Below are 11,331 nucleotides of genomic sequence, written 5' to 3'. Positions count from 1 at the left end.
GAAAAAGCCTACCTCACAGGGCTGCTAAGAGGCTCCAAGTAGAAAACGTTGAGGGTGAGAATATGTTGTAAACTGTAAGAAGCCATATGAGTGCAAACATGCTTACGTGTATTGCCAGTGCTTTGATTTGGAGCAGGCTGTTTACTGAGCTTGCTCTGTGCTGGGCACTCAATGCTGTACAGGTACTAACTCCCTGCCATGGATGGAATTGTGTCCCCCCAAATTTCATACATTGAAGCCCTAATCCCCAATGGCACAGTATTTGGAGATGGAGCCTTTGGGAAGTAATTAGCTTTAGATGAGGTCACTCATGAAATAAGAAGAGACACTAGTGAGTTTGCCTCCTGTCTCTCTCCACCTGTCCTCACAGAGGAAAGGCCATGTGAGGACACAGCAAGAAGGCAAAAGCATTTGCAACCCACTGAGAAAGCCCTCACCAGACACCAACCCTGCAGGCACCTTGAGCTTGGACTTTCAGCCTCCAGAACTGTGAGAAGCAAAGTCCTGTTCTTTAAGTCACCCTGTCTATTGTGTTTTGTTACGGCAGCTCAAGCTGACTAAGACATTCCCTTGATCTCCTAACAACCCTGAGATCACCTCTATCATCACTGCCATTCTACAGATGAGGGAAAAGGAATCTAGAGAATTGAATAAACTTGTCCAAGGCCAAGGCCACCAACTGGGAAGTGGTGGAACCAGGATTATGAATTCATGGCAGAGACTACCTGGAGCTCACCAAAACCATTTCTTCTTCCTGGGCACACAGCTAAACCATGTTTCCCAGCCCTGGTACTGGGAGAGTTCTCCTCAGTGGAATGTATGTGAAAGCATTGTATACTGCTCATAACCCAGGGTGGTGTAGAGGACATGGACATCTCCACCATTTTCTCCCTTTCCTTTGGCAGGGAACTCAGAGTCCATGTGTAGGAGATGGCCCTGTGACAAGAAGGGAGCAGCCTGGGTCCCTCAGTGACATCATGAAGGAGAGCACCTTCCCCCAACCAACCCTCACTGGTCTCCAACTGTAATAGGAGATGAACTAATGTTAGAAGAAGAAGAAGAAGAAGAAGAAGAAGAAGAAGAGGAGGAGGAATAAGGGGAAGAAAGAGAAAGAAAGAAAGAAAGAAAGAAAGAAAGAAAGAAAGAAAAGAATGAAAGAAGAAAGAAAGAGAAAAAAGAAAAAGAAAGAAAGAAAGAAAAAGAAAGGAAGGAAGGAAGGAAAGAATGAAAGAAGGAAGAAAGAGAAAAAAGAAAAAGAAAGAAAGGAAGGAAGAAAGAAAGAAAGAAAGAAAGAAAGAAAGAAAGAAAGAAAGAAAACTGCTGTTGGGATAGGTCTATTTGTTATAGAAGCTCATATTACCTCATGTGAAATCTAATTATATAAGGTGAATTCTAAACACCAAGGTAACTAAACCAGTATTTTATATAAAAATGATGAAGATACTTGTTTGTAATGTAAAAACCTGAATACCACCTCTGATTGCAAACCAGGACACAACACAAAGATACTTTTTTTTTAATATTTAAATTTTATTTAAATCCAAGTTAATTAACACATAGTGTAATAATGATTTCAGGAGTAGAATTTAGTGATTCATCACTTACATATAACACCCAGTGCTCATCCCAACAAGTGCCCTCCTTAATATCCCTTGCCCATTTAGCCCAACCCCCCAGCCAACACCCCTCCAGCAACCTTCTGTTTGTTCTCTGGGTTTAAAAGCCTCTCATGGTTTGCTCCCTTTCTTTTTATCTTATTTTTCCTTCCCTTCCCCAGCGTTCCCATGTTTTGTTTCTTAAATTCTACATATGAGTGAAATCATATGATACTTTTAAAAGGAATATAGGAAAGCTCATTCACTGTGGCATTTGTCTTCAAGGAAATTTATTCTGATTACCAACACTCGTGCAACCTAATCCACTAGGCTCTACAGCAAAGTTTCCTTTTAACTTTCAGGAGCCAGCGTAGCCCCTGTCCCTTAAGAGACTGTCAATTAACATTTGTTGAGAATGACTGGCCTTTGCTCCCTCATTGCTTTCTGCTCACTACACATACAGTCCGGAATGTCCCCAGGTTTTTCTCTGGGGACTCTTCTGGGAAAGTCCAAAGCAGCCCTGTACACTACGACAGTGTTACAGGCTGGCCTGTATCCCTCCAAAATTCCTATGTTGAAGTCCTAACGCCCAGGACCTCAGAATGTGACTGTGTTTGGAGATAGGGCCTTTAAAGAGGTGATTATGTTAAATGATTCTATTAGGGGCGGGCCTAATCCAACATGACTGTTGTCCTTGTAAGGAAAGGAGATTAGGACACAAAAAGAGACACCAGGGATTGTGTGTGCAAAGAAAAAAAAAAAAAAAAAGATGTATTTGAACCCATCGTTTAAGTATAGTTTTTGTGGAGTTCTTTTCAACTTAGATTATGTTTTGGTTCATATAGTTCTAAGACCAGAACTTTATTCCAATGTGATATTAAGAAAAATTTCAAAAACAACAAAACTGGAAGAATTTTACAGTGAATTTTATGATGAACACTGATATGTATACCCAGTATACTACCATTAATATTTTACTGCATTCACGCACATTTATCCATTTTTGCTCCCCTCCTTCAATTTCTCCATCCTTCCATCATCCTAATGCATTTCAAAGTAAGTTGCAGGTATCTGTAACTTCCCTTTCAGCATCTACATCACTAACCAGAATCCAGTATTTGTTTTCAGTGGTTTCTTTTCATGTAAAATGTATCAACAATGAGGAAACTCACAAAGCTGAAGTGTATATTCCCCCAGTGTTGACAAGGATATACATCTGCTGTTCTATGAAAAGGAAGTATATTCAAGACTGCCAAGGGCCGAAGGATCCCCGTGACCAAAGAAAAAGGCTGACAAATTTATTGAGGCAAGAAATGATCTGTTTAGGGAACTTAGGAAAGACACATGTCTTGCGTGGATGCAAGACTAGTAGACTTCTGCAATCCCACCTCCCTGAAAATCTACTTTTTATAGCCCTTAGAAGCTGGGAGCCCTTCCTGGGGAACCACTCAAAAAGAGAATGTTTAGGAATAGGTGTGCGTCACAGTCTTCTCTCCAGGGAAGAACATGGATATTATGCCCTGACGGTGTGTTTGAGGGTGTGCTTCAGGGTGTGGTTAAACAAAAAGAAAAAATGGGGGGAGGGCAGGTTGAGCTCGAGAAGGTTTCAAGGTCAAGAAGGTGGCAGATTTGTCCAAGATGGCGTCAGTCTCGCTCACACACCTGTGTGACCCAAACCCCTCTCAAGCTGTAGAACATAACCATCACTCCAGAAAGTGGTCAAGCCTCTTCTCAGTCAATTCCACTCTCACTATCCCCAGAGGCAACTACTGTAACTTTCATTCCACTATAGATTAGTTTTGCTTGCCTTAGAACTTCATTTGAAAGGAATCATACAGTATGCATTCTTTTGCTTACAGGTTCTTTCAGTCAGCGTAATGCTTTCAAAACTGATCCTGTGGTTGGTTGAGTGTAACAATAAGTTGACCTCTTTTTCTGCTTGGGAAGTATGGTTAAATATACTAGGGCTTGTTGATTCATCCTCCTACAGATGCACACTTGGTCTGGTTCCAGTTTGGGGCTATTATGAATAAAACCACTATAAACACTCTTGTATCAGCATTTTTGTGGCCACGTATCTTCATTTCTCTTGAGTAAATACATAAAAATGGAATCATCGGGTCATAGGATTAGGGAGTGTTTAGTTTTGTTTAAAAAAAAAGTGTCAGAGTGTTTCTTAAACCAAGGTGCCTGCACTGTTTTACTTTCCCACTAACGATGTGCAATTACCCCATTGCTCCACATCCTTGCCAACATTTGGTGTTGTCAGTGTTTTTAAGAAAACTAGACCTTCCTATATATCTGGCTCTGGACATTAGGAAATGGGAGAGGCTTGCCATCCCTAAGCATGTGTCAGTGGGCGCTGGGGTTGGCGCACTGTACAGGATCTAATTTAAATTTACTCCTCATAGCAACTTATTCAGAGGCTGAGAGAAGTGGAATAATTGTAGAACTGGGCTTCAAACCCAGGTTTTCCTGGCTCTTTTTTTTTTCCCCAGCTTCGTTAGAAACAAGAAGGTGTTGAAAAGGGAGACTCCAGTGCAAAGGAGTGTTTGTCAACCTTTTCCCATTAGTCAGAGCCCATCAGGAAGGTCAGAAGATTCCGGTTCACGTTGGAAGCTGATGCTTCTGGCCCTGTAGGTTTGGATGACTTGGGGACAGAGAATAAGGGGGGAGAGAAATCCTTCTCCAAACACTCACTTCCTTCCACCTGCTAGAGGTCTTAGGAAATAAAGCTCTCAGGCTCATAAAAGGCCTGAAGGAAGAATAAGGGGCCTAGAGAGACCTTCCGAAGGTCTTTTCTACATCCCTAAGCCTCTGGCAGAAGGAACCTCTGGGGCTACAGGGTTCTGGTTGCAGCTGTAATCCCAGTTAAAGTTCTGCCTTGCTTATATAATATCCTCCAAAATGGACTGGTTGACCCAGTGGGAGCCAACTATGTCCCTGGGGAGCTTCCAGTTTTGAGGAAATATGTCATTGCTGGGATTTGGGATACAAATGGAGAGGAAATGGAATGCATGGAGCCCTGTCCATCCAGTCCCCACAATGGTATGAGGTAAATATAAATATCTTCATTAGCCAGATGAAGAATCTGAGGGTCAGAGGCTCTGAGTCACTTATCTAAAGTCATACATGGCAGATTCCAAACGTCTTCCACCTCCCAGAGGAAAGGATTGATGCAGGGGCTGTAGAATCACAGACCTGGAGCTGAAGGACTGACAGAACCCTCTCCATAACCCGCCAGACTGCCCGTGAGAATCCACACTATGGTGAAATTCTCAACCAGACGGCCTCAGCTTCTGCTGCACCCGCTCTGTGTTGAGACCCCCACCTCTGAGACAGAATGCTGAAGCGTGGGGATCTTGAGCGAAGGCAGTGCCTTCCAAGTGGTATTAGTAGGGACTAGAACCTGAAGCTGGCGGGGGAAGGAAGTTCCCCAGCAGACCCAGTAAAGGGAGAGTAATTCTTAGCAGAAAGTATGCCATGGGATCCTGGGCACTTATTTCTACAGGTTACCTATTTGCATTTTAGCAGCAATCTCCTAAGGACACAGTACCTTGGCCAGTAAAAAAGCCACTCTTTGTCCCTTCCTAAAATCCCATCACAGACTGTGGCTCACAGGTGTGTGAGTTGTGGCCTCTCTTATTGCCTGTTGAAGCAGGAGAAAGGCTGAGTCTGCGGGTTCACAAAGTGCTGTTATAAACGCTGCTCTGCTCTCAATAAATTGTCTCAAGTTGTCTTTGAGTCCCTTTTTCTTCATCTGTAAAAACTGTTCCTTTCATCACGCGGTGGTTGAGAATATTCTTTAAAAGGCATGTATTATATAATAGAGTGTACTACAGAATAGACAGTTAACTGTTTTCTATTCTCTTTTCCTCTGGTCTTTGGCCAAATAGATGGTTAAAAAGAAAGTTAACTTGTTCTATTGTGTTAAATATGATCCTATTCCTTTGGGGATTGTGAAAAGACTTCCATGCTGTCACACTTTTGCCTTGGGCCTATGACCTTCTTGTCCAGCTGCTCTCCTTTTAAGTCCATTTGGGCAGGAAGGTTGGTCTGATCTTGGAAGACCCTTGCAACTCTAAGCCTGCAGGCGAATTTGAACTAACAGGTTTGAGCACTAACTGGGAGGAAAGGAAAGATAGGGAGGGAATTCACTCATCACTGTTGAGCCAACACCTGGGAGAAGGAACTGAGACCATGACCACTGCTAAAATTGTTACCCGAACCTGGTTTCTCCCCTTGGTGGATTTTGGGCCTCAAGTCACAACCAAGCCAAAGAATAGGAAAAGGAAAGGTCTTGCTTGCAACAAATACAGAAGAACACCTAGGATCTTTCCCAAATCAGTGTCTGCTCGAACAACAGTTCTGGGGAAGTGTTTTTTTGTTTTTGTTTTATTTATTTATTTATTTATTTATTTATTTATTTATTTTATGTTTATTTCTTTCTGAGAGAGAGAGAGAGAGAGTGAGAGACAGAGCATGAGCGGGGGAGGGCAGAGACAGAGAGGGAGACACAGAATCTGAAGCAGCCTCCAGGCTCCGAGCTGTCAGCAGAGTCTGATGCAGGGCTTGAACTCACAAACCTCAAGATCATGACTTGAGCCGAAGTCAGAGGCTTGACCGACTGAAACACCCAGACCCCCCCAGACCTGGGGAAGTTTTAAGCTAAGGGTGCATACATATTCACAAACGGGTTTGTGTAATGGGAATACAGCATGAGGCTGGGCCAAAGGTCATCTTAAAGGAGTCCATGTCAAAATCACTAGGGCCAGCAAGGGTCAGCATTATCAGTTCTCTGACTCTAGCTGGTCTGGTATTTGAGTGCTCATAGGGGTTTAGATCCTGTGAAGATAACTCACCAGTGCTCAGTGTGTGTCAGGTCAATTTTCACTTCTGAATATGATTAGGCTACCTGCTGACCCGCCAGTGGCTGTTTGTTCTTACATTCTTTCACAAGACAGCTGGAGGCCTAAAATGATATTTCGTATGTCAAGAGAGCTATGTCTGTCTTTCTTCTTCTGGGGAACCCTAACTCTTTCTGCTTGCAATACCACCAGAAACCATTGCCAACTACTAAAGCACCCACTGAATAGCAACAGACCATTGGTGAAAAATCTTTCCACCACAGAGTCTAACTCCCCGGGGGATTTAGAAGCCGGCAGAGAGAAGCCAGAGGAAAACAAATTTACAAGCACTTACAAATAAAATGAAAATAAATCGGGCATTTCTTCAGAAAAAGGACTTCTTAAAAGACAGCCCAAAGGGGGCACCTTCGTCGCTCAGTTAAGCATCCAACTCTTTTTTTTTTTTATGAATATAATTTATCATTAAATTGGCTTACATACAACACTCAGTGCTCATCCCAAGTGCCCTCCTCTGTGCCCATCACTCATTTTCCCCTCTCTCCCCATCCCCCTCCTATCAGGTTGTTCTCTGTATTTAAGAGTCTCTTGTGGTTTGCCTCCCTCCCTCTCTGTTTGTAACTATTTGTTTCCCCTTCCCCTCCCCCATGGTCTTCTGTTAAATTTCTCAAGATGAACACATGAGTGAAAACATATGCTATCTGTCCTCTGACTGACTTATTTCACTCAGCATAATACCCTCCAGTTCCATCCACGTTGCTGCAAATGGCCAGAGTTCATTCTTTCTCGTTGCTAAGTAGTATTCCATTGTACATATAAACCACATCTTCTTCATCCATTCGTCAGTTGATGGACATTTAGGTTCTTTCCATAATTTGGCTATTGTTGAAAGTGCCGCTATAAACACTGGGGTACATGTGCCCTTAAAGCATCTAACTCTTTTTTTTTTTTAACGTTTATTTATTTTTGAGACAGAGAGAGAGCATGAATGGGGGAGGGTCAGAGAGAGGGAGACACAGAATCTGAAACAGGCTCCAGGCTCTGAGCTGTCAGCACAGAGCCCGACACGGGGCTCGAACTCACCGACCGCGAGATCGTGACCTGAGCTGAAGTTGGACGCTTAACCGACTGAGCCACCCAGGTGCCCCTAAAGCATCTAACTCTTGATCTCAGATCTGGTCATGATGTCACAGTTTGTGAGATAGATCCCCATGTCAGCACAGGGCTTGTTTGGGAGTCTCTCTCCTTCTCTCTCTGCCCCTTCCCACCCTCAAAATAAAGAAATAAATAAAAACATTTTTTAAAAGGGGGTGGCACCTGGATGGCTCAGTTGGTTAAGCTTCTAACTTTAGCTCAGGGCATGATCTCACGGATCGTGAGTTCGAGCCCCACATTGGGCTCTGCACTGGCAGCGCAGATCCTGCTTTGGATCCTCTGTACCCCTCTCTCTGCCCCTCCCCTGCTCGCTCTCAAAAATAAACAACATTAAAAAAAAGAATAGGGGCGCCTGGGTGGCTCAGTCGGTTAAGCGTCCAACTTCAGCTCAGGTCACAATCTCACAGTCTGTGAGTTCGAGCCCCGTGTGGGGCTCTGTGCTGACAGCTCAGAGCCTGGAGCCTGTTTCAGATTCTGTGTCTCCCTCTCTCTTTCTCTGCCCCTTCCCCACTCATGCTCTGTCTCTCTCTGTCTCAAAAATAAATTAAAAAAACATTAAAAAAAAAAGAAATTATTAAAAAAAAGAATAGTTTTAAAAAAAAAAAAGGACAGCCCCAAAAAGAAAAAATAAATTATTGCTACCTTAGTCTTTTCCTGTACTTCTCTCCTCAATTTTCTTTTATTTGGTAATAGGTGTATTGAGATATAAGTGACATACTATAATATTTATCCATTTGAAGGGTACAATTCAATAGCTTATATATAATTTTATAAGATATAAATATAAATGTAAATTTGTATTTATATATAACATAATTTATATAACATATATTTATAAATATATTATTTACTATAATAATATAATAATATAAATAGGGGCACCTGGGTGGCTCAGTCGGTTAAACGTCCAACTCTTGATTTCGTCTCAGGTCATGATTTCACGGTTCATGAGCTTGAACCCCATATTGGGCTCCACACTGACAGTGTAGAGCCTGCTTCAGATTCTCTCTCTCTCTCTGTCTCTTTCTCTCTCTCTCCCTCTGTCCCTCCTCCACTCTCTCTCTTTCTCAAAATAAATAAACTTAAAAATGTATAAATACTATCTATAAATAGATAAACATAATAAATAAAAGTATAAAACCATCATCACAATCAATTTTAGAACACTTTTATCGCTCTGAAAAGAAATCCTGTATCTTTTATCTTTCATCCCCAAATCTCCTATTTCAGCCTCAATCACGAATCTGTCTATCTATATATAGAGTGGCCTATTCTGGACATTTCATATAAATAGAATTAATAACTATGTGGCCTTTGTGACTGGTTTCTTTCACTTAGCATAAATGTTTTGAAAGTTTATTCATGTTGTAGCATACACAAGTGTTTCATTCCTTTTTGTGAATGAAAAATGTTCCATTGTATGTGTGTATGACATTTTGCTCATCAGTGGATGGACACTGGATTTTTCCATCTTTTGACTACTGTATATAATGCTGCAATCAACACGGAGCACAAATTTTTGTGAAGACATATGTTTTCATGTCTTTTGAGTATATACCTAGGCCTCTTTTCCAGAGGTTCAGCAGGCGAATGGCTTCTGCCTATACAGGCCCAGGCCCTTATAAGCTCTGAGGGGTATTCACTGAGCCTCTGACCTCAAACCTGGCAGATTAAGATTCAAGGCCCACTTCATTCACTGATACAGTCACTCAGTAAATATTTATTGATTCTGTACCAGGTGCCAGGCACTCTGTGACATGCTGGGGATGCAGAAAGAACAACATAGCATTAAACAGCAAAATTCAACCAAGTTAATGTAAAGATCTAATTGGCTTTATTAAGCAATTTGTGAATTGACCAGCACCCCCCATGTAGCAAGTAAGGAGGGCTCCAAGGAGCTGTACAAAATGGAAAGTTTTTGTGGGAAAGAGGTTGGGGTAAAAAGTTATAGCAAAAGAAGACCGTCCCAGGCACCGCTGCCTTCCCTTACCAGGCACCGCTGCCTTCCCTTAGCGGGCAGGGGGTCTTATTAGGTGGGTAATGTCATCTTCCCAGGGGAGGGGAGGGGGCATGGAAAGGGCCCGTGGGACAGATGACCTCATTGATGCTGACCAGAAATTCCAGATAGATTAGTTTAAAATTCCACTCTTGGGTAGGTGGAACCTGCAGTTAAGTCTTGGTTTGCTGTCCTTGGGGCAAATGACTCCACTGTGGCCCGGTGGCTTTCTTTTTAACTCTAGGGAAAAATGCTTGTCCTCACGGAGTTAAGATCCAGTGAGGGCGGAGGCGGGGAGAATAAACAAGTAAGTTATGTGCTGTGTTCCTTTCCCCGTGAAGCATTCCCAGATGTGGTAGGAAGGGTCAAATTCTACTCTGGTAGTACTTGTTTATCTCTTTTTTATTTCAAAAGTGATTTTTAGCTCTATAATGGCACCCATTGAAAACATCATACAAATGAGACAGTGCAAAGTAGTGAGCACTCCTGTTACGATGAGAGATTTATCATATTTATCTGCGTGTCACCCCCAAGTGGGTTTCCTTTTATGAGCTCCATTATGGGGTTTGAAAATGACTGACACCATGTGGAAAGTGATATGTCAAAATGATGAGGGAGCATAAGGCAGGCTGAGAGCAAAGCACAAGCCAGCAACACCTGCCGCCCCCAGGTGGGATATGTATGATATTCCCTGGACACTCCCAGCTACCCAAAAAGGACAAAAAACAAAAAAACGACAGCAACAAAAAAACCCTACAAATTGTTAAACTGAAAAAAATCTCCACTAGTTTACCAGAAAAAGGCAATCTCATCAATAGCCTACTGTCCGGGGCACCTGGGTGGCTCAGTCGGTTGGGCATCCGACTTCAGCTCAGGTCATGATCTCACGGTTTGTGAGTTCGAGTCCTGCGTCGGGCTCTGTGCTGACAGCTCGGAGCCCGGAGGCTGCTTCGGATTCTGTGTCTCCCTCTCCCTCTGCCCCTCCCCTGCTCATGCTCTGTCTCTGTCTCAAAAACAAAACAAAACAAAACAAAAACATTAAAAAAACAAAATAAAAAAAAATTAATAGCCTACTGTCCAGGAACTCCATACTGTCTTGATGTTAATGCTTTGCTAGAGGGAAAAACAACCTTAGCTGGACAATAGCTAGGCCTCCAGTAATCTGTGAGTCTTTAGCATAAGAAAATCTCTTCGGAAACTTCCGTTTTGACTTTGCCCCACCTCCATAGTATGTAACCAGCCACTCTTCACAACCCCGGTGCAACTCTTTCTGCCCACAGGTCCTGTCCCTGTGCTTTAATAAAATCACCTTTCTGCACCAAATATGTCTTCAAGAATTCTTTCTTGACCGTCAGCTCCAAACCGCACCATCACCCCCAAACCCCATCAAAAACACTGATTTGCAGTCTAGAGTCCCTGGTTCTCAAGATATGACTGGGGAAGCTTGCAGTGGGACCACCTTGGTGGCCAGTCTTCTTCCCCACTATTGTGAGTTCCTCAGCTATCCCACTCAATTGAAGGTTTAGTAACCGTGGGTGGACCCCGAGACTTCCTTCCTTCCACTCTGATCTTTAATGGGGACCAAACAGGTAGAAGTATATGTGTCCAGATGGTTCTCTCTGATAGGCCCTGGCAGGCACAGGGACTGACAGCTGGAGGCCAGGCATCCCCAAGATGCGGCAGCTATCAGCTAGGACCTCTTGGGGACAAGATCTACAGA

The sequence above is a fragment of the Prionailurus viverrinus genome, chromosome B1 (genome assembly GCF_022837055.1).
Source record: "Prionailurus viverrinus isolate Anna chromosome B1, UM_Priviv_1.0, whole genome shotgun sequence".
Lineage (NCBI taxonomy): Eukaryota > Metazoa > Chordata > Mammalia > Carnivora > Felidae > Prionailurus > Prionailurus viverrinus.
The sequence above is the reverse complement of the archived record's forward strand: the minus strand, read 5'-3'. Positions refer to the sequence as shown.